This window comes from Acomys russatus, chromosome 24, assembly GCF_903995435.1.
Source record: "Acomys russatus chromosome 24, mAcoRus1.1, whole genome shotgun sequence".
Lineage (NCBI taxonomy): Eukaryota > Metazoa > Chordata > Mammalia > Rodentia > Muridae > Acomys > Acomys russatus.
Window position 1 is genome coordinate 27,918,386 of NC_067160.1, and position 27,967 is coordinate 27,946,352.

A 27,967-nucleotide genomic window follows, 5' to 3' on the forward strand; every position below is an offset into this window, starting at 1 on the left:
CCACAGTGGAGAGGTGTTGAGGGTTTCCCAGGACAGGGGGATAGTCACTTTAGGGTAAGTGGGAATAACGAGACAGGGCATGAGACTAGAATAACTCAGGTTTAACTGAGGCAGCATCCAGTCAGAATCCTAAATTAATTCTCTACACACCTTCTTTAGCAAGACTTGAATTGGCTACTATCCAACTTTCTTAAAGATCAGGTTCCCAAGAAGAAAGTGAGCATGCTCTGAAGGAAACTTCTCCTTACATCTCCAAGTTCATGACCTGTTATTTCTATTTTCAACTGGATGACAGACTTACTCCGATTCTTGTAAGAAAGTGAGGACCTTCATGATACCAGGGAAATGATCTTTCCTCTAATAGAGAGTTGCAGTGTTCTGACTAGAGGCTGTAGCCAGCTGGCCCTTGGTGGGAGCATCCTGCCCTCTGCTGGATCCGGCTAGCAAAATGACTCTGCATTGCCTTAAGAAGAATTAATTACGGCCGGAAGTATTTAGGTTTATCTGAAAATAAATATTTGCTTGCACGCTGATGAGGTTTTAATTAACCAAGGGATGCATTTCTTACATGACGTCTTCACTCTCAGAGGATTTTCAGGTATTTGGGAGAAACAGAGCTGGGCATCAAGTGCCTTCCCCCTGCAGAATAAACACTCTAGGCCATTATTTCCAGAGAAATATATGCAATCATAACTGAATCTCTAATAGTTTTTAAAATAGTCACATACTGTTTGGGTCTGGTAGGAAAATTTGCAGAAGACCCTGGGCTGATGAACTAATTCTCCAAGGTGCTAAAGCTCTCTCAGGCTCAGTTTGTTTGGAATAAAAGATGGAGTTGCCTTAAAAGGCTGCTGTGCACTCAATCGCTCTACCACAGCCCAAAAATTAGGCAGAGCTTAGGGAATCCTGAAGAAGAGGCAGGAGAAAGGACAGAAGGTCAAAGACACCACAAGAAAACCCAAAAATCAATTCACCTGGGCTCATGGGGGCTCACAGAGGCTAACCTGACAATCAGTCCGCATGGGTCTGACCTAGGCCATCAGCATATACAATGTGGCTGTGTAGCTTGGCTTTTTTGTGGAACTCCTAGCAGTTGAAGCCAGGACTACCTCTGATTCTTTCGCCTGCTTCTGGGACCCTTTTCCTCGCTCAGGCTTGCCTTGTCCAGCCTTACTATGAGGGCAAGTGCTAGAGTTATTGTAACTTGCCAGGCCATGTTTCATTGATGTCCCTCAGAGGCCTTTTCCTAAAGGAAAATGGAGGAGAGTGGATCTGGGGGAGAGGAGAAGTGGCAGGGAGGGACTGAGAGGAGAAGAGGAAACTGTGGTCAGCATATGCGAGAGAATTAAAAAAAATTAAAAGGGCTGCCATGGAGCCACAGGAAGCAACTTAGAAGATCTCCACACTCAAGGCAAGTGCGGAGTTAAAACATACCCACAATGTACATTTCACACAGTGCGTTAAGTGTTCCATGTTAGCAACAGTGTGGAACTAGTGGTGCCAGTTTGGGTAAAAGAGAAACTGAGGTACTAATATATATCTAGAGGAGGCTAAAATAACTCTCTCTAGGCACATATACAGAAAGGAGGATGCCCTAAAATAACTTTCTGGTAAAGAATGAGGAGACAGAAAGCCTTGCTATTTAGTGTTGATCCTTGTGTCCTGATTAATATATACACATGTCTGTACTTCTCACTTTTATTAAAAATTCGGGAAATTTGATGAGGCATGGGGCTACAATAGGGATGTAAAGAATTTAAACTGACAAACAAGCAGGTAACTTATATTGCTAATCCCAGTACATGGGAATAGCTCTGAGAAGGTCTGAGACATAAACATCTATGCATAGACAATGCTTCTTGACAGTTACAGAATCTCTGCTATTTAGGAGTAGATGCCATTCTTCATATGCATGAATGAATATCTACAGAAATATATAGGGATGATAGGGGAAAAAAGTATATTAATGAGTCTACTCCTCAACTTAAGGCCTAAATTATTACTCACAAGTTTATTTTTAATTTATTGGTATAGAATATTGATTTATTGGTGTAGAATATTATATTGATGCAAAATAAGCTTAATTTTGATACATTTGTATATAATTCAAATTTAAGATTATTCTTCACAAACATTATATATATTTCTACTCTAATATGAGGTATTGTACTGATACAAATCAATTAGAATACAAGGTTTACCTTCAATACTTTGAAAGTGCTATTGTAGGCTGTTTAGGATAGTAAATAAAACATGTGAACAGTTAGTTAATCAAATCATGGTCATGTCAATTACTAGTCTATTTTTATCACAAAATATAATCCTAAGGGTAACAGATAGATATGATTCTATAGATAGATAAGGTAAAATTGTTAGATAAGATTTTCAAAAACCTCAGAGTCCTACAGAATATGGCATTTAAATTTTTTTTTATTGTGTTAAGGATTCTTCGACAATAATAAAGGTTAACTCCTGGCAACACCCAGTCTACCTAAAAGAAGATGAAGAACATCAAAGAACTTCCTTATGGAGATGGTTTCAAATGTGACAAATCAGCCACGGGGCAAAATGTCCTCATTTCAGCTACAGATAGAATTCTGCCTAAAAATAGGCAAGCTTGGATGCAGGCAGAGTCGACGGCCAAACTCTGCCAAGACAGGGTAAGCAAGTCCTCAATAGTTCATGCCTTACAAATGTCTGTCAGATATACTGTGCCAGAAGGCTGAAGGTGATGCTCCAACATTATAGAGCCTTTTGGGTGACTGTTCAGGCAGCAAACTGTCTCTGTCATTTTTTTTTTTTTTTTTTTTTCACTTTGGAAGCTGCTAAACCTGCACTTCCTGTTTACTCAGGCAGTTAATTTTATTCCTTCTCAAGTCTCTGTTAGGGTTGAAAACCAGATAGTTTTGTTTTAGGGGTTAAGATGTTTTTAGGTCTAGATAGATGTTTTAAGTTGATAGAGGTGAGTTATGATAGATACTGATTTTCATTCAGAATTTTAGACTCATCAAGACAGGAAAGATGTTTTCTGCAAGGCTGCCAAATACTAACAGCCAAAACACTACAAGTGTAACATTAATGTAATTCCTGATTGTTTCGTGGTTCTCCTCCTTGTTGTAGGTAGCTTATTTTATGTATGTGTAATAAGACAAATGTATATATAAAAATATGTTTAAAAACTTGGTGAAATTAATTCTAAGCATAATATTTACAGCAGCCAAACTCTCCCGAAGCTGTTCTTTCCCCTTTCTTTCTGGATCCCTCTTTAGCTTTCTCTCTACTTTCCTGTTTACTTTAAAACCAGAAAGAGGTGGTTTTAGCTGCCACTTCCCAAACTGCGGAGCACTCAGTTATTCTTCCCAGTATCAGCTCCACAGGTGTGTTTTCTTTGTTGCTGTTGCTGTAATGCGGGTAGACAGTACCTCATCCAGCTCTTGGCCACCTTAGGGGTGAGAGAGATGAGGGACTGGCAGTGATGATGATATTAATACAGTCATACTTTGATAATAGCAACAGATCTGTTTACAACTTAATTTGTTTAATTGATTTTGTTGTCTTTATTAGCAGCTCTGCTTCTCTCTTTAACTCCCATCTGGACGTCCAGCTGAAGAGGAAAGACAAGTTTGATTGATTACCTTACCAACCTCTGCATGTGCTGTATTGATGTGTTCCAGAAAGTCCAAGTTCAACAAACTTTTAACAGTAGTTGCTGGAGACACAAAGAAATGATCTGATGTCAACACACAAAACATTGAGAGCTCATGAAGATATCTGTCTAAATAAATAAATATGCAAAAGGCTGATTATGAAGGGATTAGAATGAAGACAGGCAGAAGGCGTCTTCTGATTTTTTTCTTCTGACTTCTGGTTTACTAATTGTACATATATATGTATTTGTTTATGCAGAGTATATATTTATAAGATGCAGTGTAGAATTTTAATATAGCCTCATAGTGTTTAATGATGTGATTGGAATGACTAATGTATTCATCAACTCACTTATTATTTCTTTGGGTGGGTAACATTCGAAATCTTTTCCATTAGTCCTTTTGAATGATGTCATCAGAAGTCAGCAACTGATTACCCTGCTGTGGTACTGAACATTTGAAGTTACTCCTCCTGTCCAACTGACCTCCTGCACCCATTTACCCCCGCCTCTATTCCAGGATTGCTCCAACTGCCAGGCTTTTGTTTTGTTTTTCAGATCATTTTGACCTTTTACATATAAGTAAAATTATACTTATCATCTATCTCTGGCTTATTTCCCTTAATCTAAAGTCCTCTGGATTCATCACTGCTTCTGCAGATGATAGAGCTTTGTTCTTTTTGATACTGTTAAATTGTATTTCATTATGTATATATGCCATACTTTATTCATTCGTCTGTTGATAACAACCGTGGCTTATTCCATTTCTTGGCTCCTTAGCATGCTGACCTCATTTCCTTATTTATTTTGGGTATATACCCAGTAGTGAAATTGCTGGGTCATGCAAGAGTTCTATTTCTGGCTTTTCTGAGGAAGTTCCACAATGTTTTCCACAGTAGCTCTGCAAATTTACTTTCCCATCAACAGTATAAGAGAGTTCTCCTCTCTCCTCTTCCTGACCAACATTTGTTTTCAAAATCCTTTTGGTATGTCAGTTGAACTTGAAGAATGATGGTTTCTATGTCAAAAAGTGTGTGTGTGTGTGTGTGTGTGTGTGTGTGTGTGTGTGTGTGTGTGTTGTGTGCTGTGTCTGTGTCTTAAATGACAGATTGATCTTTTACTTCCTTGATATGTTATCCAGTCAAGCACATGTTGAGTAGGGGGCAAAGATCAGCTGTAAATGGTATCATGCTGCCTTTTGACTTTTAAATTATGTGTAAATTTCTATCAGCTGTGAACTAGGTTGTGTTGTTGACTCTCTGAACCCAAGACCATCCTAGCCTTGTTTGATCAGGAGAAGACAGAAGGGAGAATCCCTTTTGATTGATTAGAAAGCCATGTGTTCTAAAAAGGAACCACCAGGCCCCTTTATCCTCCTCATCTCACATAAGCATAGACTCTATGCACAGGTCATTGTCTCAGGAAGGTTTAGAAACTGCCTCAGCTGTTTTTCATATGTAGCTTGCTATTTTATGACATAAAACAGCTAGGGACGTCCCGAGGACAAAGGCCATGCTTCACCAGCCAGGTTGGCTCACCTGTTCAACATAAACATAGGTTATTTATCTGACCATCTCAGCATCTTCTCCTTGTCGCCTATAGCAACTCTACAAGCACTGGAAGAAACAAAGAGCATCCTTTCTAAGCCTTTGTTTATGGCTGCTTGAAAGGAAGCACTTTGAATTTATATTTCTCAGTTGCTGTAGCTGTAACAAGACTTACAGGCAATCTAAATGCTTTTCTCTTGTGCTTGCTCCGCACCCCCACACATTAGGAACAGTTTAAAGAAAGGAGCAAATTGCTTTAAACAACTTGGCCAAAATAAAATGCAAAGAAGTGTAATACGTAGTTGTAGCTTGGTACATAGTGACCCTTGCAGACAACCCAAATAACTGGGAAGCTCCACAAGAGTCTATTTACCTCCAGTGCTCTGCACATAGTAGGTGCTCAGAAAATATTGAGAAATAAAGAAATAATAGTGTGGCCTTTTAAAGGATTTGGCTTGCAGTTGCTTTCGTAAGGGTGTATTCAAGTAATAGTGAAGTCATGGCTACTTAGCCTCATGAGTTAATGTTTACAAAGTGCTTTGAACTTCTTGAAAAAAAAAAAAAAAAGAATGTTTTTGTTGGCACTGTAGCATACTTGCCAAGGTACACGGATTCTTCCAGCCTTTATTCTTCAGCTGCCAGGCCTGTGTCCTTTTTTCCATGCAAGGCTGTGCTCTCTCACTAGTCCAGTCTTTCTTGCCTCCTCTAGCCTGCTCCAGCACAGGTAGGGACGGAACAAACTGTCGACAGATTTCTTTAAGGGCTCCAGAGAAAGTCTGGGGAAGTGAAAATAGGGTCTGTACTAATGATTCTTAAAGTAATTGGTGTCAAAAGGGTACAGGAGCCTGGTCAGCCATGAGAAAAATCATGGGACATATACTCTTCTATGAGGCAACATTAATCTCAGTCCTCATGGGTGCACAGAGGTGTACAGATGGTCTGGAGTATATACTGAAGTTGCCTCTGTGGATTTTAAGTAAATTATATGCAGACCTTGACTAATGTCTATCTCGTAGTTCTGTTTTAAAGTACTCATTAGATGGATTTCTTTTTAGATTAGCAAGGCTTGTATCTATTATAATTTCTTTCCTTGTAGTTTTTCTTTTTCATATTTCACGATCGCAAACAGTAGTGTTAAAGTCCGCATATGGTCAGCCAAAGCTGTGGTGTTTTGTAACCTGCTTGTCACCGTCTCTGAACACGCTGTCTTTATGTTTAGGAGTGTGGTGATTAAACAGGTGAAATGTGGTTTGAAGAGCGCAAGCTATGGTTTGTCCACCCATCCACGCGAGTAAATTCAAACAGAAGAGGTTTATATTTTGGGAGGTTACAACATATTAACTTTAAACTAATCACACACAATAAAGCTTTCAAAGTAATGCAGGCTGCAAATAAATAGCACGGCTCCCCACGACCGAGCTTGCTTTAAAGGTAGCAGCAATGCCTATTTTCTGCATTGAAGGAACTTGTTTTCTACCGCAGACCGTGAGGTTTTCTGTGTGGGAGGAAATTTTCCATAATACATATTTATACCATAGCTGCTGTCCATGTGGCACATTTGCTCTCTCAAAACTGTTTCTAGGGACTGGAAATGATTGTCATGTGGGCAAAAACCAACATGGTATTCTCTTAAAGGGACAGGGCCCCTAGAAAATGATGCCTGGTCTTCACAGACAAATTCAGGTAATCTGGCTTTAACTGAATGCCAAGAAGTTAACTAGAAGCAAGTCCATAGATTTTCAAACAAAAATTATAGCCAAAAGCTTCCCTTCTATCTCAGATGCCTCCATTACATACCTAAAGCAAAAGCAAGGAGAGTAAAATTTGTAGTTAGAGGATAATGGCAGCTTTTGGCAGCTGAAAAGCTCTCAGTCCACAGGAAAGAAAGCCACAAGAAAAACATCTGTCTGAGAAGGGCTCCAGATAAGAAATGCTTTCTTTCCCCCCTTGGTTCATTAGTGAATGCATCTCCCTTTTGGACAGGGTTGTGGATTCACATATGCAGCATTGAAATTTATATTTATTTATTTTCTCTCTACCTTTTGAAAAAAATAGGGATGGGAGATCCTTTAGGAAGAATGAGGTGGGTAGAATGAGCTAGGGCCAGATGGAGTTCCCTTTTCTGGCTGTAAGTGTCTTGTGGCCTTGCAGGGTGTTGTGAAGGTCCAAGAGTGGACTAGACAAGACCCCAGGCACGAAGAGCTCGAGGGGTTCTTACTGACGTTTGCCAGCTACAGTCCTATGGTAAGTTTGGCGGGGATTCTTGTCATGCATTATTCTAATTAATTTGAAGGAAGGGAGAACGTGAACACGTTTTATTGAAGTATTATATATTAAGGTAAACAAATTATGCTGGGATTTATTTCATTCGTGTGTTTAGTAAGTAAGGCAACTAGATATTTGGAGTTTCTTTTCTAAATATTTTGGAGTTCTATATTTTGCTGGAAGATCTGTTTATATATGTGACCACATATACACATCTGTTTATATATATAACAACACGCACATATGTCTAGAAAGCTGGTAAGAAGTCAGTTTTAAACTGACTGCACACTAGGACTCAACATGGTGTTCTGGTGATTTAGACAGGACAAGGCAACTAGTGGGAAATCACAACCTTGTGTACATATGTGCACATGTACGTGTGTGTGTGTGTGTGTGTGTGTGTGTGTGTGTGTGCGAGACAGAATGTGTGCTTGGGGAAATTAAGCACCAACTCTTCTTGTCCTTTCTGCTCTGCATCATCTTCAAGGAGCAGACAATTAAACATTTTAATTGACAGACTATCATGTTTTTGTAGCTGCTAGAACAAGTCAGTGAATTCCTTGCTTTTAGATGTGCCCTGTGAGACAGGCCTGACTGAGATGCTCAGAGCCCAGTCAGAAACAAGTGGCAATCAAGTTGCCAACAAAACAGTGAGCTTTGAGCCAGAAGCGAAGTATTCCTTCAAGGCCTGTTGTGTCTGAGTTACACTTTAGGATTAGACCACCAGGGGTCAGGCCCTTGTGCCCAAAGACCCTTTGTTATGTGGCATAGAAAAAAAGGCACAGCACAGTGGATCTCCAACTTTGAGGCCTGTAGGCCCCAGGAGAGCAATTAAACAAGCATTGACCCTGGGTCTCAGCCCTGCTAACGGAGTCTGCAAATCTGAGGTGGAGGCCATGTGCCTCTGAGAATCTTTATTTTGTAATGGACACAAGCATTAGGAAATGTGCTTCCTTTTCATTGTAGCGTGTGTGTGTGTGTGTGTGTGTGTGTGTGTGTGTGTATGAGATGTGCATGTCTATCTAGATGAGATTATATATATATATATATATGTATGTATGTATGTATGTATGTATATGCGCCAGGGGTTGACATGGGGAAGTCTTTCTCAGTGCCTTCTCCACTTCATTATTTTTGAAGCAATGTCCCCCACTGAACTTTCCATTTTGGATAGCTATTGGGATCAGAACTCAGGTCCTCATTCTTGCACTGTGGTTACTTTATACACCGAGCTGTCTCCCCAGGCTCCACTTTTTAGTGTTGTTCGAGTTAGATTCTCACTGTAGTCTAGGCTGGCTGGCCACCTCTGCTCCTCATGCTTTGGCTGCCAGAGTACGGGGAATGAACCACAGCCCACTCTGTTAGACAGCCTTGCTTTGAAAGAAAACATTGCAGATCCTCTAGCCATCATATAATAAAAACAATTATCAAATGTTAGAGGAGAAATGTCATGTGTACCCTGGGTGGCAGGAAAATGTCACAGGTAAGGTATCAACAACTGGGAGGTGGGGACTAGGCCTTAAGTTTTGAGGGTCAAAGGCCAATGCTTACAGGTAGACCTTTCTCTGGACAGTGAATAAGGATAGCCCTGGGGATGTAGGTTAGTGTTAGCACGCTTACGTAGCGTACTTGAGGTTCTGGGTTCAATCCACTGCAAACTATGATATAAAGAGGAGACAACTTTCCTCACCACTTACATGTGTGTGTGTGTGTGTGTGTGTGTGTGCGTGTGCTCTCACATGCGTTTCTTTCTAAGACTAATAAGGAGTAACCAAAATGACACCAATAACTGCAATTATAATTGATCCCACAACGGTGTTTCAGTCAATAGTTCAATTGATTTTCCTTGGGAAGATCATTATGAGCGCACTAAAAGAGAACAAAGTGCAGTGCATTCAATTCTGTGATACATTCACATCTGCCGCTCACCATGTATGGAGGTGACACACGAAGAGAAACATGGTGAAATAAAGGAAGTGTGCAGAGACCTCGTTAACTATGCTAGCGATGCTGTGCACGGTAGGGCCTGTGGAATCAGCTGGTCAGCTCCCATTTGGTTGGTCCCACATCCTCTCTCCAAATCACAGTTCCGGAAGTGAAAGCAAAAGAACACTGATACCCCGGAACAGTTAACATCTTATTGTATGCTTTCCCACTTACAGAATAGTCCTCAAACTACCAGCTAGCTATTTTGAGGAATTTTGCTTGAATTATTAATCTTTTAGTTTCTTTTTCCAGAAACAAAAATTTTAAATTAAATATAGTTCATAAATATAGCACATTGCCACTATTTGTGGATATTATTAGTATATTCTCATTTCCACAATCTTTGAACATAATGAAAGAAAAGGGGGCTTACTACAGTAGGCACCACTCACGAACACCTGTCATTTACTGGGTTTTACTACAGTAGTAACCCCACCTAGGAGGTATTGCTGTGGCCGTTACCACATGAATTATGAAGTATCACAGAACTAGAAAACAATTCAGTATTCTTAGATGAATAATTTTAATGCATCATTAATTAAAATTATTTCTATAGAACCCTACAATATAATAAAGATGCAATAAAATGGGCATTCTTTCTATATTTGACTCTCTGTGTATAGTTTACAGTGACTGATAAGCAAGACAGACCCATTTCTTTTTGGCTCATCCATCTTCATCAGAAAAAACAAGACTGTGGCCATCATGCCCTGCTGTGTTCTTAGCATATAGTATTTGTGAAAACACTTGAAATCTGGGCAATGCTCTTCAAGCCATCCTGTGTCCCGACTCTCTAAATATTTCTAAGCCAGACACTTTGCTGGTGGATACAGAGCTGCAAAGTTCCTAAGTTAGCACATTTCTTCATGTCAAGTCCCGCCCACCAAACTAGAAACCTGCCTTGGTATTAGACATCATTCTGGTTTACCAGAGCTGCTAAATGAATCACATTATTGTACTAATTGGAATATTGGAATATATATATATATATATGTATATATTATATATATGATTATTCCTTTCTATCTCAAATTAGAGTCAAAATTTAGATCCATTGCTTTCCTAGTCTATGACCTGCTTTCCCTCCTATGGTCCATTGCAAGTCTGCTCTTTTGAGCCTCATCATTATTAATCCTGCACAACTAGATCTTTGCTCCAGAGTTTCTGCTTCATCCTGTTGTGTAAATGTGATGTTCATAGCGAAGGGACTGATTCAGTGTCTGCTTGTGATCTTCTCAGTTGAAGAGATGGACATCTCGTGTTGTTTCTACCTTTATTAATGAGTTCGCTGAATAGTCAACTTGCCAGGAGCATAGGTATTGTCAGTAATGTTTTCTTTTCCAATTACTTAAACTTTGCCAAGTTTATCTTTTCCTTTGGCAGATACTTGAGGTTTTGTTTTCCTATAAACAAAACCAAACCACAACACAATTAAGGATTGTGAGCGTTTCAAACTCAGACAACTTAAAAGTATCCCCTCCAACCCTGCCAAACACAGGCTTCTGGGTAGAGACAGGGATGTGCACTCCTTCTGGGATGCAAGTATGTGGCTAGCCCAGGGCTGGGCGTGCTCTTTTTTCCAAGTCTTTTTCTTCCCTCACAGATGTGGAGAAGGACTTTCCAGGCTATTTAAGATGCAGATGTGGAAGCCTGTGCTGGCTCTTCTTTCTTACAGGTTTACGAATGCTTCTCTTATTGGTCCACGTACTTGGCTCAGTGGTGAGAGGAGAGCCCTTGGGAGCAGATGAAAAATCTTAGGCATCCCTTCCTTCTTCTTCTCACCCAGGCTGCTTTGCTCTTTCTTTTAGATTTGATTAAAGGCAAGGGCAGTTGAGGGCAGAAGAGCCATTGGCCTGTCCTTTGGCAAGCTTTGTAGAACATGTCTAGCTCCAGATACTATCACTTGTCTATCATTTTAATTCTGATATTTGGAGTCTATTTGCCAACCCTGGTAACAGGAAAACATGGACTCAATAACCCATTGCATTTGTGAACTTTGATATAAAACCGAACCTTTCTTATCTCTATAAAACACTGTCAAGAGAATGATAATGCAGATAAATATGGAGGTGCACATCTGCATATGGAGACAGAACCAGGAGGGTTGAGATTTTGAACCATGCCTAAGCTACATAGTGAAAAATTAATGCCCCCCCCCCTCAAAAAAAATCAAAGGAATAAGAAAAGGTAAGTTACATGCTGAAATCTATTCTGAGAACCCATAGAACTCAATGTTAAGAATATAACTTGGTTGGTTCCAAGAGAACTAGAAACATGTCCCCTGGGAAGGATACTAATGAAAAGTGATCACCACCACACAATTGCCATTAAAACATAGAGATAATGCACCCCCCCCCACCTTGGTAGAGTCCCCAAACACTGATCCAAAACCATCTCAGACACTGAGTTAGAACAAAAGAAACCTCTGTTGCTTGCTGGCGGCAATGCAGAATGGCACAGCCGCTTTGGAAGAGACTCTGGCAGCTTCTTGCAAAACTAGATATAGCCTTAGTATAAAATGCAGCAATTGTGTTGCTTGGTGGTTTTCAAATCAGTTGAAGGTCATGCCCTTCACACATGTAGTTATGCATGCACACATACATATGTTTTTAGTGGTTTTATCCAGAATTGCAAAAACACAGAAGAAACCAGAATATCCTTCGTCAAGTAAATGGATAAACAAATGATAATAGACACGTACAATTCATGGCTGAGATGAACAATTATTGTTTGCTGGGGTGTGAGAAAACACAGAGGAAACTTAATGGCATATTACTATATGAAACGAGCCAATATGAAAAGGTTACACCACACACACACACACACACACACACACACACACACACACACACCCCACAGCAGCATGATGTTGCAGTAGAGAAAATGCTAGGGCACAGTAAAGGTCAGGGTTAAGCAGGAAGCAGAAATCGACGGGATGAAACTTAGAGGACTTTTAGGTTAGTGAAACCATTTTGTACAATGCTACATGTCGATTGTCCATAATTATATACTTGTCAAATCCATAGACTGTAGAACACTAGGATGCAAATGTTAATGTGAACTCTGGACTTTGAGTGATGGTGGTGTGTCAGGTGTAACCTCTACACCACTGAGAGGCAGGATGTTGGTAGAGGAGGCAGTGTGCCAGTGGTAACTGGACGCCTGAGAACTCTCATTGTGTGTGTGCGTGTGTGTGTGTGTGTGTGCGTGTGTGTGCACGTAAGTCTGACTTAAAAAGTAAGATATAGTAAAACTTAATTTACGTAGGTAATACTACTATAGTCCTGTCGATCCAGGCACAGCTCATCATTTGTGTGGGACATAATGATGCTGTATGACTCCACTTCTTGGGCAGAGGTTGTTTGTAAAATCATAGGCATAATTTGGTCCTCCTCCTCCTGCCTATAATCTGTTTACTTTTGTTGTTGGTTGTTGTTGGAGTCAGGGTCTCAGCGTGTAGATCACGTTGGCTTTGCACTCACAGAGATTCATCTGTCTCTGCTCCCTGAGTGCTGAGATGATTAAAAACCACCACCACACCTGGCTCCACCTGTATTTCCTTCTGAGGTGACTGGGAAGTAGCGCAGGAGGTGCAGAGAGCCCACCCTTTCCTGGAAACCTGGCCCCCAGACAATGAGCACACTGTACTGTCAACGTTACGAAGAACCGTGCATCACACTTAACTGTTCTGAGTGATGCAATTCTACAATGACTGTTACTCAGAAAAAAACAACAGTACCTGGAATCCCGTTTTCTTTGAAAACTTTTTTGTTTTGTGTTCATTACTTGAGCTGGCTTTTTAAAGTAGGTTAGGGGAACCAGAAAACAACAACAACAACAAAAAAACGAATTTAAAGCTGGCAAGTTAGACAAAGCGGAGGTGAGATCTCATGTATTTTGGAAATTGTCTATAGCAAACACAGAGATAATAAACATGAGAAGTTGGGCTTATTTAAGGTGAGGGTGGGAGGAGAAACACAGTAGTGATTCACGTAGAGAAGAAAGGTCAGATGCTAGGCATGGTGAGAGGTGCAGCAGGTGCACACACGTCTGAAGCCAAGGCAGAGCTGGCAGGTGCTTCGATTAATAAGCTTCTTGGAACACTGAAGCTGTTGGCTAGCCGGGTCAAAGCAGGGCAGCACACAGCATGACCCCAGGAATGGCCAGCACACAGCATGACTGCAGGAATAACCGGGACGTTTCTGTGTTGGAGTATGTTGACAAAAGACACAGAGTGTTTTGAAAACAAGTCAGCTCTCAGACAGACATTTCAAAAAAATAGATTTTATAACTTTTCAACTTTGTCTCCGAAATATTCTAGATGAGATGTTTCAAAGGCAGGGTATAGCATTTTCTCTCTGCTTTTGCCATTGACAAGCTTTCTTGTTTACGGTAAGTTGTAAATTAGAGGCAGAGGTAAAGAACAAACGCAAATGCGATTTTTCCATTTACTGCTGCTGCTTTGTTTCCCACAGTCTAGATGTTTGGAAGCTTTCAGCTTTATTTCCTGTTGAACTTTCTTAAACATCTTATAGGACTGAGAGAGAGCCTCGCTATTTCCTTCGAACATTGCACTCATGTCTTCTTGCCTACAGGCATGGCTCCATCCCTAGAAGTTCAGGTCCTTATTTTCAGATCTCTCCTGCTTATTTGGCTCTCAGCAAACCTTCCCAGAGCCAGGCCCTTATATACATGCCCTCATGAGAACACACCCATAGTTAACACATTGAAATGTCTACCTTTGCTTTCTACTTATCTTTTCAAGTCGCTCTGGGGCCCAATCCTGTTCCTTTGTAGGAAGCTGATTGCCACCACTCAAAACACAAAGTCCAACAGTGAGCAAAGAGCGGTACTTTCTTTCAAATTTCTTTTTAGAAGACATCAATACATTTAAAAAAAAATTAAAACAAAGTTATTTACTCTTAATAAACTTGTACAGAAACAAAGCATTTCAAATCTATTTTTTTTTCTGTTGAGTCATCGCTGAATTATTTTTATAGAGAGAACATTTTCTTTCCACCCTGTCTCAAGATATTGTATTGGTTTTCCCACCCAGGAGGAGAAGTTGGTTCATGCAAACAAGCTGTCATTGAGTCCCAGAGCATTAATCATCATGGCACCCACAATCTTGCTCTGCTTTGCTGTGCTGAGCCAAGGAGATGATGCCTGTGGGTTCACACTCCTCCACTCTCATCCTTCATCTCCACTTTCTCTCCAAAGGCAGTTTTGGCTGCCACCAAAAAATTACCCCAAATGCCAAATTTTCAAATGTGAATGGTGTTGTGCTTATTTCTGGGAACATCACATCCCTCAGAGTGGCCATCGGGCCATATTCCTACTGGCATTTGAATTGCAATTTTGTAAATATCAAAGTAACAATCAAAATTACAAAACTCTAATTAAAACTGGAATATGATTAGGTAGTCTTGGATGTTTCTGAAGTGTGTTTTCAAGCCAGGAGTTGTATCAACCTCAAGTAGTATTTTACCACGTCATATAAGCCCTGTCTTTTACCTTTTTTCAACCCATGCTACCGTCAACTTCCAGTGTTTACACTGCCACAGTTGCTTCTAGTTCTAGCATTCACTTATTCATTTAGTAAAGAGGGTCAGAGGGCCAGGGAACAAGCAACCATTTCTGGGCACTATGTTTAGGTGTGAGAGGCTTATGAGTGAAAACCAAGAAAGAGATATTTTGACCCTCCAAGGATATAAGGCTAGTGGGAGTAGACAACCAGAGAGCTGTCCAAGCACAGTAGGAAAACCTGTGTTATGACAGAGTGTAGCATGTACGAAGGACGCTTTTGGAAAGAGTGGCCAGGGGTCATTCCTTGGACCAGTGATCTGGCACCTGAAGAAGGGATTAAATCTGAGAGTCATTTCACTTCTAAGCTCTCTTCCATGGATGCGCTGGGATTCCAGAAAAGCTCTGACCGCAACAGAACACATATCACCCAAAGCAACCAGGCCAGGCTTTGGCAAGTGTAAATGCCGTTTTTATTTCCTCAGATGAGTGGATGAGGTGAGGGTCATTCCCAAGCCTTTCTAGTTCTTTCTGAATTCTCATTGGCTGATTCAACTCAGATGTACTGGCCTAAACTGCTCTCTAAGCTAACTGGTTCAACCTGGCTTCTCTTGACTTCAGACCAAATTGCTCTGCTTGGCCTCAAACTCACTCTCACATTATCTTCTAATCGTCTGTGTCTATCTCCTTCTCATTCTCTGGCTTGTTCTGTCTTTACCTGTGTCTAGATTTTTCACTCTGCAATCTGTCACTGTAAAAGTGTCCTGGCATGAGGGTCCCCTAGCAACTACAGTAGGGGCTGTCTCTGACATGAACTCTGTTGCCTGTGTTTAGATCAGTGTCCTCTAGCTGGACTGCCTTGTGGGGCCTCAGTGGAAGAGGAGGAGCTTAGTCCTACTTGATGTGTCAGGGTGGGTTGTCCTCCTTTTCTGAGGAGAAGCGGAGAGGGAAAAGGGTAAAGAGGGTGGACCATGAGGAGAGGAGGGAGGGGGGTGAAATATGTATGTAAAGTGAATAAATAAGTAAATTGATTAATTAAAAACAATTCTCAGTTAAAAACTCTTTTTTCCCTGTGTTGCTCTTAAGTAGCACCTCTTTCCTTTCCTGTGCTTGTGAGAGTTGGGTGTATCCTATCTCTGACTCACTCTGTCAAACCTTTCTCTGATTTGTTGCTTTGTCTACTCCTCAATTAGTCATCACTCTCAAACACGGCTGTGTCCTTCTATAAGATAACCTTTCCTTCATTGTTTGGCATTAAAGGTGTGTACTAAGGGCCTGTCTATATTTCAGGTAGATCATACTGTAATCCAGAGTGTGTCTGCATTCCAGCCAGATCACATAGACCTAAATGGTCTTTGGATGTGATCCTTTGCCAGAGATGCCATGTAGCTGGATTGAAATTTCTCTACAGGCAAGCAATGGAAAAATGAGCACCTTAGACTTCTGTTATCTTGCTGAAAATGAGCAGCATTTACAGCATCCCTGCCTCAGAAAGCTTTTGGGATGAGATGAAGTTGGGGTGGGAGTTTGATTGACTGTCCTTCATCACAGAAATGAAGAGGCTGCTGTGATGCCCTGGTGATCTGGGAGGCTAAGAACTCAAGAGGTGTTTAACCACAGTGTGGGCCACTGGGGCTTTATTTCTTGGTTTTCTGAAGTGACGGCATACTCAGTGGCCTCCCTGTCGAAGCAGCCCTTGTAGCGATGACTTATGATTAAAGAGTACTTCAAAGATATCAAAGTGGTTGGCTTTCTGTTGTCTGGCGTGGTTTCCTTTTCCAAAAATGAGAAGAAAGTGACTGGGAAGACCGGAGCTGATGGGGTGTCATACAAATTCTATCAACAATTTTAGCTACTGGTGAAATTAACTGCTTTCCAAGTATCTCAGAATCCTTGTAGGTGATTTCCCCCTTCAATAACTTCATATAGGGCTAATTAAGGACTCTTCATGGCCCTATGCAATCATTTCCTTGTGTCATTGAGAATGTTGAGTGTGTAATTTGCATGGCCCACTCCAAAGTTGTTATAATTCCGGCACACATTCATTTATAGTCATTACGCGGAGATGGGTAAGAGAGATTTTGTTATCAGCCAATCTCTTTATTTATTTAATATCACCTCCATTTTATTCCAAAGGGAATTTCAGTGGCCAAGTTAATAAAATTCAGAAAGCAATCCCTTGACCACACTCTGCAGATCTCCCCTGTTTTTTAGAAAGCTTCCACACAAAAACATTCATTGTGATGACAGAGTTATTATCAGTTAAAGAAAGAAGCACAGATATACTTTTCTTCAGAAGTGCTAAAAATCTGCATGAGGTGAAACACTTGGGACAGACACCAGGCACAAAGTCAAGCCAAGCCTCTCAGAAAGGAAAAAAATTTTTTTTCATGTGTTTCTAAGCTACGTGGTAGGTTAAACCAAACAGGAAAACACAGGAGATGCCTGAGTCACAGACGAACTGCTCTTTCCTCATTTGAGTTTACAAGCAGTGCTATGATGCTACTGTCCTGGAATAAAGAAATTCAACGAGCCTTTGGTGATGCTGTTACCATGGTTTCCTTCTCAGGTCGGGGAATGTCCTGGACAACTCCACTGTTTTCCTCTCCCTTAAACTACACCACTTCATATGTCTAGAGAGAACATTTTTTAAACTAACTTTTAAGAAACAAAAGACACTTTGGGTAAGAAGATAAGTGATCCCACTCAGTATTGTAAGTGAACTGCCTCATCTTAGAGAATTTGACTGGGAAAACTACATGTGAAAACAAATGGGAGGATCTGTGCTTTATTTTTATTTTTTTTAACATACTTGAGACCGTACTGAATTTCTTAAAACTTGGGGAAACCTGAGAATTAGGTGCAAAGTTATCACACGCATGAATCTCCTAAGCCTGTGGTTGACTAGTCATCTGTAATACGCAGACAACTTGTCAGACCCAATGAAAACAGTGAAGAAAGGGAAGCAAGCAGGGGAAGTGGGAAGGGGTGTATAACTATACTGGTCTTAGTGGTCTTTGGGCATTTGAAAAATGAAGAAGTTAGCATATTGTTTCCAAAACCTTAATTTGCCTTCCTTTGCAAGGACACATATGAATGCTGTTGACTTTTAGATCTGTTCTCTAATGAGAAAAAAGGATGCCTTTCTTCCTAAAGCAAGTCTTATTCCGTCCACACCTTGCCAATAATTGCACCTCTGGGTTCCTTGAGTTATTTCTAACATTTATTGAGTGCTTACTAATGCATCAAGTATTTCTCTAATAATTTAAATTAAGGAAAACCTGGAAAGGTTATTATTTTTATATAGGCATGAACATGAAGGCATACAGAGACAAGATGAAGCTACTGCCAGTATGTCTGCTGTATACTGCCTTTATATGGAACTTGTAGCATTATTTGGTCCTTTCCTCTATTTCAGCATGCTCTTTCCGTATAGCTCAGTTTCCATTTAACATACACATTTATCTTCTGCTTGTGGTTCTCTCAAGGCACGTAAGTTTCTTCTTGCCATCCAGTGGTCATTTGTAAATGTGCTTATCTCCTTGACTTGCCCATAATCTGTTTGAAGTCTAGGATATTTCATTATACTGTTCTGGCTGTGTGCTTACTCACAAATAAGACTTAGCCACTTACATGAACAATAACATGCATTTTGTCCCCAGCTCTGCAGTTTAGCTTGGGCTCAGTGAATCTCCATTGTCTTCACTACACTTAGGGTTAGTTTAGGCGGCTCAGAGGCTAATACTGGCATCGGATAACAGTTCTATTACTTACATATGCTGTGTTTGATCTTGTTATCACCTGGAATCTCAGGAGGTGATATGGCTGGAATCTATATGAAGTCTTCTGTGGAGTAGCCTGGCTTCCTCAGAACACACGGATTGGCTTCCAAAGATCCTAGGAGAACTGGGGAGAACTATTTTATAATTTCCCTGTGAACTTTACAATGCTTCATTCCTGTGGGTTTAGCCAAACTTCAATGGGAGAAAATGTCTCCAAACCTATAATGTAAGAATGGTACATGGGATAGGATGTAATAACAATGTTGTCTTTAAACTATGTACTATGGCCAAGTCTGCTTTCATCTTAGGCTCATTTCTACATGCTCTAGATTTTTACCTCTCAGTTTTATCAACAGGCATTTTCAACCAATGTCCTGGGAATATAACTGGTGAATCAAATTTGAAAGGAGGTAGCATGCTGCACTGAGTTGACCTAACACCAATGGAAGACGTGCAGCTCTTACAAAAAGCCTTGTGCAGCATGCAAGGTCTCATTCAGGATGATTGGTGAAGATTTTCAGGAAAGGTACTCATAGTTATGTCTTAATCTCGAAGCTTTTTAGAGGTGATATTTTGCTTGTTTGGGGGAATAAAAAGATGTGCTAGGTTGAGCTTCTAACCTGCTCCTTTGGAATCTTAGTCAGTGAAGAGATCTATACCCTTTCTACAGAAGCATCCTTCTTGTTTTGCTTTGTTTTGTTTATTTTTGTTTTTGTTTTTTTTTGTTTTTTGTTTTTGTTTTTTGTTTTTTTTTTTTTTGAGACAGGGTTTCTCTGTGTAGCCTTGGATGTCCTAGACTTGCTTTGTAGGCCAGGCTGGCCTTGAACTCACAGCGATCCACCTGCCACTGCCTCCCGAGTGCTAGGATTAAAGGCGTGCGCCACCACTGCCCAGTTTACAGAAGCATTCTTAAAGTGCTCAGTGCCCCAATGTATGAAAATCATTTTATCAGCAGGAAAAGAAAAACTGGCAATCATGAGCACCAAATATGAACATTTGTGTTGGCATTCAAGTTGCTCTTACCGCTGGTGCCTATCAGAGTTGAGTATGAAGTACTGCTATCACTGTTGGTCTTCTCACACCAAGACTAGGTCTGCAACACCAGTTGAGGCCAGTTGCTTAAGAATATCTCCTGACCAAGCCTTGCAGAGTCAGTTGAGAGTAAGAAAAGTGCACAGGTAGACAGAAGGGCACAGTCACACCTGTGTTTTAGAACTCATCCCTCTTATGACTTACTTTGTCTTTCTTATCCTTCTGTGTTTTCTGCAAAGGCCTTCATCCTGTGTCACATTGGATTTCTAAGCCTGCATCAATTTTCTCTTTCAGAACATTTACATTGTTGCTCATTTCTGGCATTCCATCATTTAAAATGATAACTTATGTATTAGCCTGGCCCCTGCAAATCTCCCTGCTTCACATTTCATTTGCATGTGTGTGTGTGTGTGTGTGTGAGAGAGAGAGAGAGAAAGAGAGAGAGAGAGAGAGGAGGAGGAGAGAGGATGGAGGAGAGAGGGAGGAGGAGAGAGAGGCGAGAGGAGAGGAGGAGAGAGAGGTGAGAGAGGGAGAGGAGAGGAGGAGAGAGAGAGAGAGAGAGAGAGAGAGAGAGAGAGAGAGAGAGAGTTGGAAATATCCCCTGCCTTCCTTTTAGGAGTCTTAATTTGAGCATAAAAGCTTCACGGGATGTCCTCATGTTCCTAGTCTAGCTTAAATAGCATTAAGGCTAGCAATCATTAAGTTTCTGTAATAAGGACTTGGAGTCAGATATAAAACTGAAAAAGAACTTTATCTGCTCATGAAGAACTATATTCGGAAAACATCAATCAGACAATATCATTTCCTCACATTCTCTGGCTATGTGTGCACACAACTATAGCCAGGAGTCTGTTTCCTGGTTACTCACAGGAGCTGTCAATCATGAAGCATATATTGGTTCTTCACTCAGATGGGTAGTCAGTGTATGAGTTTACTTTTCTCCTACAGTTTATAGTTATTTTAATTTTTGAACACATCTTAAAGGCAAATTTCACCTGCCCACCCATCATTGTTTACATGTGTTCCTCAACTGCTAATATCCAGCAGTAGAATGTGATGGTATGGTATCACTGGGCATTCCTCCATATAGGAAGAAGATGCAGCTCAAGAGTGAGTTTCATAATTCCCTGATGAGAAATAGATCCAAAGGGATTGTTGGGTCTTCAGTTCTCTGGCTGAGTTCAAGTTGTGGCTTTAAGGATGATTATTTTTGGAAAGCCACAAGATCTTGGTATGTATTGACTTTTCAGTGCCAATGGTTTCAGTAGAGTAAGAGAAAAAGAAAATTAAATTTCTCATTGTGGCAAGGATTTATGGTTTAATTTTCAGCTCTTGGAGGTTGAATTCTGTTTACTGGAGTTTTATTGCAATGCTGGTAATGAAATTAGGGCTGGGCAGCAGAGCAAAATATGCAGATTCACTGCCATCATCATTCATGACATCATCTTCCCTGTTCCTGGAGATGAGTCAGAATCCTTAAGTCCCTCTCTTATTGATCCTTAGTCCCCAAAGTGACAAACTCCTAAAGTCCTATTGTTTATTTGTTTATTTATTTATTTATTTTAGAGATGTTTCTCACTCCTACTTCCAACAGCCCTCCATTGTTTTAATTGTAGTATTAATCAGTCATTTTCAATATTATATAGCAGTCTTTGAGTTGCCTTCAGCAGCTGTTATAGATCCATCCTCATACCCCTAAAATTACTTAACTTCTGAAAAAATTAGTATTTATTTTTATGGTAGAATTGAGTCCAAAGTATGTATTATGGTAGGCATTGGCCTCATTCCCAGTCCCCAGTAAGGTGCTTGGTTGTTGTCACGTACACACCACACTCTATAAACGCCAAGCTGCATTTGTCCCTGCTCCTTCCATTCTGTTTTCTTCTCTTGACAACTCCCCTGACTTCATTCACCCTGACCACTGTTTCTCAATGTTCAAATTGTCTTTCTCTTTTAAAGTCAACTCCTCTTCCTGTTGAGAGGAGAAAGTTACCTCTGTGCTACAGCCTTTGAGCAAAGTCCTTTCATCCTCCTGCTCTGTGCAGGTGAACAGCAGAGACATTTTCCTAGACTGGCCCATGCAGGGCAGAGCTGGGTCTTGTCCATCTTTAGAATCACTTTAGAGGCAAGGGGCTCTTCTTGGCTCAGGGAAGTTCTTTGGAATTGATTTTTTTCACAGATTCTCTTTGAGAAGAGGTTCAATCTAATACAGACCATCAACTTTTTTTTTTTTTTTTGCGTAAAGAGTATGTAAAGTGAATGCAGTACAAGTGTATGGTTGGTTTGGTATCTAGCTACTCAAATTACATTTTAAATAAAAAAGTGAAAAATGTGATTCCATAAAGACTATCTAAAACATAGTAGGTTAAGAGTTTAGGTCACTAGGGCAAAACAGCAAGAGCCTTTACTGACTGAGCCATCTTGCTGGCCATAACTAATAACTTAAAGATCCAAACCCAAAGCATAACTGTCAATGGTTGTTCACCCAACACACCAGCACAGGAAGTCTTTACAACTTTTGAAATGCATAATCTTACCTTCATTTTCACCACGATGTGTAGAACTGTGCCCTGCTGTTGTGTACCCATGAGAAGAGGGACCTACAGTGTTTGCTTCCCTCTTCGGCTAAACGAAGAAGCTGATACATGTATAAGCTAGCCTGAGATGGAGCGTGACAGAAAATTAATTAGCACTATCAAATTGATTTTATTTTTATTTTAAAGAAAATCTTTTCTTTGTTGTATCTTTTCCAAAATCGTTCTTCTACTAAAGGGTCTAGATTCCAGAGCTGACTCCCCTTGCACCTGGCAACTGTCTTTCAGTTACCTGCTTTAATGTTGAAAGGCGCAGCATTTCTCCATCAGCATCTTTGGCTGTCTCATAATGTTTTGGGTGATGCTATTGATAGTAGCCCTGCTCTTTGGCCTCTCCAACACACATAGCACACATTTTGGACACAGCCCTTCTGAAGCAGGTAGGAGCTTTGTACACAGATGAAACATGCAGCAGAGAGGGCGTGGCACTTCTGCCTTCCCCTCCTCTAGACCCTTTCATCACTGTGGAAAAAGTGTTCCACCCTTCTGTAGATAAGAATCTTCTTTTTTATTGTACATTTCCATATTTAACATTGAGACTAAACGCTGTAAAGCAACAACAGTCTTTTTCACCACATCCACACAGATAAGCGAATCAGACAATTAAGAGAGTGTGGCAGAAACTGTGACCTGCAAAACCAATAGATTTTGATAATGTCTTCTGACATGTTCTTGATGACAAATGCAAGGGGACAGATCAAGGCAATTTCCTTTGCTCCTCCATCTCATTTACATAAGGAGAGTTGACTGTATTTTGCTTTTCCCACTTTCTTGGTCCATTGGTTGTTACGAGTTGATGGAGGGAGGCAGTGGCTCAGACACACTGCTCAGTTCTTGTTTGGTCACTGGATTGCTTCTACCTTTCCTCTCCAGATGTCACGTTGAACTTTCTTAAATTTCTGATGCTCTGTGAGTTCTCTTGGCCGTCCTTGTCAATGTTGAATGAACTTCTCTTTCAACTAAGTGCCACCTCCCCTCATTGCTCACTGTCATTGCCAGCCTGTCCTTGTCTAGATCCTGAAGGCTCACATCTTCTAAAAACATGCGTTGCAGAAGTCCTTGGGACAATCTGACCATTTTGGACCCTGTCACTGAGGTATGAGCTTCTTCACAGAGTCTCTGTGTAAACTCTCACCTCCATAATGTGGGACAGGCTAAAGTAGATGGGGTTTCCATACTAAAGTTCTCCTATGTGCTTTGAGCTCACTGTGTGAAGTTGGAGTTTTCCCAGATCAGCTCCAGCTGTTCTGTTTAAGAAACTCAGTAATTTGGGATCAGGCAGTGGTGGCACAGGCCTGGATTTCTAGCACTCAGGAGGCAGGGGCAGGTGATGGATCTCTGTGAGTCTGAGGCCAGCCTGTTCTACAGAGAAAGTCCGAAGATAGCCAGAGCTACACAGAGAAACCCTGTCTTAAAAAAGCCCAAAAAGAAAAAAAGAAAAGAAAGAAAGAAATTCAATAACCTGAAAGAAAGAAATTCAATAACCTGAAAAAAGGACTCCTGTGACAGCTTTTACTATTATGCATGCAGAAAGACCTTTTAGGGTGCCATCGGGCACAGCGTTATACACCAGGAGTCCCACCCCACACTCAGAACAGAGGCAGGAAAAACAATTAGATTGAGGCCAGCCTGAGCTACAGAGTTACTGTGCCTCAAATATTAAAAACAGACAACAAAACCAACCAACAACCAGTCAATCAACAGAAGGCACTCTAAAAGTGTCAGTCTTCCAGTATAATCTTCAGAGGACTGACTACTGGGGGATAGACAGTAAGTGGCTTCTAATAAGTACAGTATGGATCTAAAGGAGTTTTAATAACCAAGAGATTTTTGTTGTGGAATATATTTATGTTCTCTAATTTATTTAGAATTATTTTCTATGTATTGTTGAATATATTTTCTTTATAAAAGAGAGAGCTTTCCTAAGCCACACAAATAGGAGTTTTTTTTTAAAGATTACCCTCAAATTCTTCCTTTTTAATATACCAATGGTGAGCAAAAAGACTGTGTCAATGTTTATATGTGCTTTTAAAAGTTATTGCCATTGTATCAAAATAACCTTACATTTTTCCAGCTTCCCACCTCAGAAATCAACAGTTCAGGATGGGAAAGTATCCATTAGTGGGTAAGGGTTTTTCATAGCCATGTGGTTGATAAGAAATGGTATGCTAATTCATGTGTGCATAATGATGAGGATAGATTTTATTTCTTTGGTGCATTCATTTTATTATTTTATTTTAAAATAAAAATTTGGTTACCAAGATTAAATGTATTTTCTATCTTAATCATTCCAATAATTGAGTTATTTTTATTTAAATAAAAGTGCTAGATTCATTTAATTCCAAAGCACTTGAAAAAAGGAAAACATGTATTCCATTCAGGGCTATTTTCACTGGGCTCTTTCCATATACCTGAAGAATAAAACATTCCCCTTGCTTTTCTATAATTAGACTTCAGCATTGAAGATTTTTTTTTTTGTCAGAATAGATGTCAAGTGATTTGGTAGATGTTGTAAAATCAATCAGAGTCTTTAAAAAATTTTTGTCCTGCCAAGACTGTGAAATACATTTGTACATATTCATTTTGAGTTGATGGATGGGTGACAGGCAGTAGGCAGCAAGAGTGAGCACTAAGCGATCCTAGTGTCAGGCTTCAACATTCTTAGCAGTCTGATTCTTAGCAGCACATGAAAAGGCATAGGAAAAGAGCAAAACCAGAAATATGTATGAGAATTTGGTCTTAAGTCAGGAAATAGCAGCAAAGAATTATTTTTACTGGGAGATACAGAAAAATAGTAAACCTAGAAGGCTGGGTTCCTTTTGATGAATAAATGAACCGATTATTTTATGTTTTATTGAAAAGTTACATTATCTTATGCCATGTTGAACTCATAGAGATGAGCTGAAAGAGAATAAAAGTGAGTGAAGGATTGGAAGGCTGCTTTTATAAGGCAAATTAAAAATAGGCCAAGCTCCAGCTCAATTGATGATCTTCCAGTAGACAGTTGAGTGCTTCCGGGAGAAGAGTGCCATTCTGGAAGGCAGAGGGCCTGTCCTCATCTCAAGGCTCCTTTCAATGGGACATCGCATCTTCACACAAGCAGCTGCTCCTTTGTCAGACTGTCTACTTTGGTCAAATGTGGCATTGCATGGGGCGAATTTAATGGCTTTCCACCTTCTAATGCAGTCAGAATACAAAGCAAGCAGAGGTTCAAAGTGTCTGATTCTGTTGTGCTGGGGAAATACATCATTGGTACAGCTGGAGATAGATGCTCACAGACACTGGGGACCATTCCCAATCTGTACTGTCGGCGTTTGTGCGGTGCTCATCTCTTTTTTTTCCTTCTCCCTGCAGAACCCCTTGGTGTCTTTTGTATTCACAGTCATGTCCATACACATCTACTCTGGAAAAGAAAGAATGAAAATAGAAAAAAATTAATGCAAGTTCAGTATCTTCTGTGGCATCTACTGGTTTGTTCTCAGCCTGCCCTACTTTTTCCTCAAACCTGGCTTGCATACCAATTTAGGATATTTCTTTGCAAATCTTGTTAGAGTTTCTGCAAGAAATAACATTATTTTTAAGGAAAAAGAATTACAGTTATAAACCCGTATAAAACTTTCAGAGTACAGTGCTTGAGGAAACAACCCTGAAGTGTATTTCTTTCTGCACCCAGGTCCTCCAGGATCCCATGGAAGAAGTAAATAATTAACTACCTACTGCTTGCTGGGAAAATGGCACAGAGCGCTAGCTTCAGGGTGTGTTGTGCCAGCACTAGATGGTCTTCAATGTTCTCTGTAGCCCACAAGTTCCAAAGTATCAATTGTGCCCTCAGGGAAATAACATTTCAAAACTGGAGGTAGGGGACACCTAGGTTAAGCCAAGGTGTTTCACTGGAAAACAACAGCAGCCACTCTGGCCTCACCTGCTTTGTATGTCCCTGAACATTCCCAACATTCATTTCAGACAAATTCCATTTTATTTTTCTACCTGAGGCGTTCACCAGTTTGGCTGGTTTGGCTTTCCAGTTTCTGGGAACAGTGAGCCACCTTCCGACAGGGAAACTAATAAGCAAAGTGTGGCAAGTGGCCAGCAAGGGACATACTGGAGGCTGGAAAAAGCCCAGAATGCAAATTGTGAACTGTAATCTAAAGGGAATATTGACCTTTTGAAAAAAGTCAAATCAGATACAAAAGGAGGAATTTCTGCCTATCAACACAGGCAAGACTACATTAGGGAAGCCCAAAATCCACCAGGGGAGTATGCTCAGAAAACCCTAGGGCTTCATTCAAATTTGGAAAAGGTGAGCACTATGTTAATGACCCCCTAAAAAAAGTCACTGGAGAGCTCACCTCAGTCTTCCATGCTTCTTCTTCTCCCTCTTTGGGCTGGGCCACAGGAGAGGAAAGGTACACCTTCAGGCCCCTCTGTCTCTTCCCCTTAATAAACTATCTGGTTTCTTACCTATGCATCTCTACAGAATTCTAAAGAGGCCTAGGGACATGCAACCTCCAGGATCTGCTCTCTTGACTCATATCTGTACCCGTGATAGTATCTAGAGGTGCAAAATAAATAAAGTTAATTGTAGTAAATGAGACTGATTTGGGCCATCCTACATCTGAGAAAAGACTCCTAACAGCTAATCTAAACACTACCAAGCAGACTATCCATGAGAAAGGGAGTCAACAGAGTAGCAAAGGCCCATCTTGCAAGCCCTGGACTTGCAGCTGAAGACTTGGGCCTGTCATCCCGGAGAGAAGAGGAGAGAAGCCACCTTTCTTTTGTTAAGGTTCAGTTACTGTGCTCTGTGTAGAAAGATGGTTTTGGTTTTATCATCTGTGTGGCATGAACACCTAGGTCTTGAGACCCATTTAGGGAGATGCGTAACAACAGTGTAAGAAAGACCAGGGGTTTAAAGTTTACCTCCTGTATTGTCCTTGGCTGGTGCCTTAGTTTGAGCGGGACCCCTGGGCCCAAATCTGCCTATCATATTGTTCTACTTGTAGATTTCTAGGACCCTCTGGATCCTTTTATTTTGCTGTTCTCCCATGCGTCTCTCATTTAGAGTCCCAATAGGATGCCTTCCCCTCTGTCCCAGTTTCCTGGTAAGTGAAGGCTTTCGTGGGACATGCCCCTTGGGCTAGTATGCAGATATAAGTGAGTATATACCATTTGATTCTTTCTGCTTCTGGGTTAACTCACTCATTATGATCATTTCTAGCTCAATCCATTTATCCACAAATTTCGGGAATTCCTTGTTTTTAATAGCTGAGTAGTATTCCATAGTGTATATGTACCACAGTTTCTTTATCCACTCTTCTACTGAGGGACACTTAGGCTGTTTCCATGTTCTGGCTATTATGAATAAGGCTGCTATGAACATGGTTGAGCAAATTTAAACCCCTTCCCAGATCTAGCCAATGGTCAGAATATTCTCCACAGTTGAGTGGAGAGTGTGATACGACTTTCTCACATACTCTGGTGCCTCACATTTGACCATGTCCCCTGGAGGGGGAGACCTGGTGGCACTCAGAGGAAGGACAGCAAGTAGCCAAGAAGAGACTTGATACCCTATGAGAATATATAGGGGGACGT

The 27,967-nt window shown here is 40.6% G+C and overlaps 1 long non-coding RNA gene across 1 annotated transcript; it reads left to right on the top strand.

Annotated features, from left to right (window-relative positions):
- Positions 1-7,341: 7,341 nt before the first annotated feature.
- Positions 7,342-26,705, top strand: LOC127206847 (uncharacterized). Its single transcript, XR_007832896.1, has 3 exons — positions 7,342-7,437; positions 20,872-21,012; positions 26,049-26,705. It is a non-coding gene; the product is annotated as an uncharacterized LOC127206847 (long non-coding RNA).
- Positions 26,706-27,967: the final 1,262 nt, after the last annotated feature.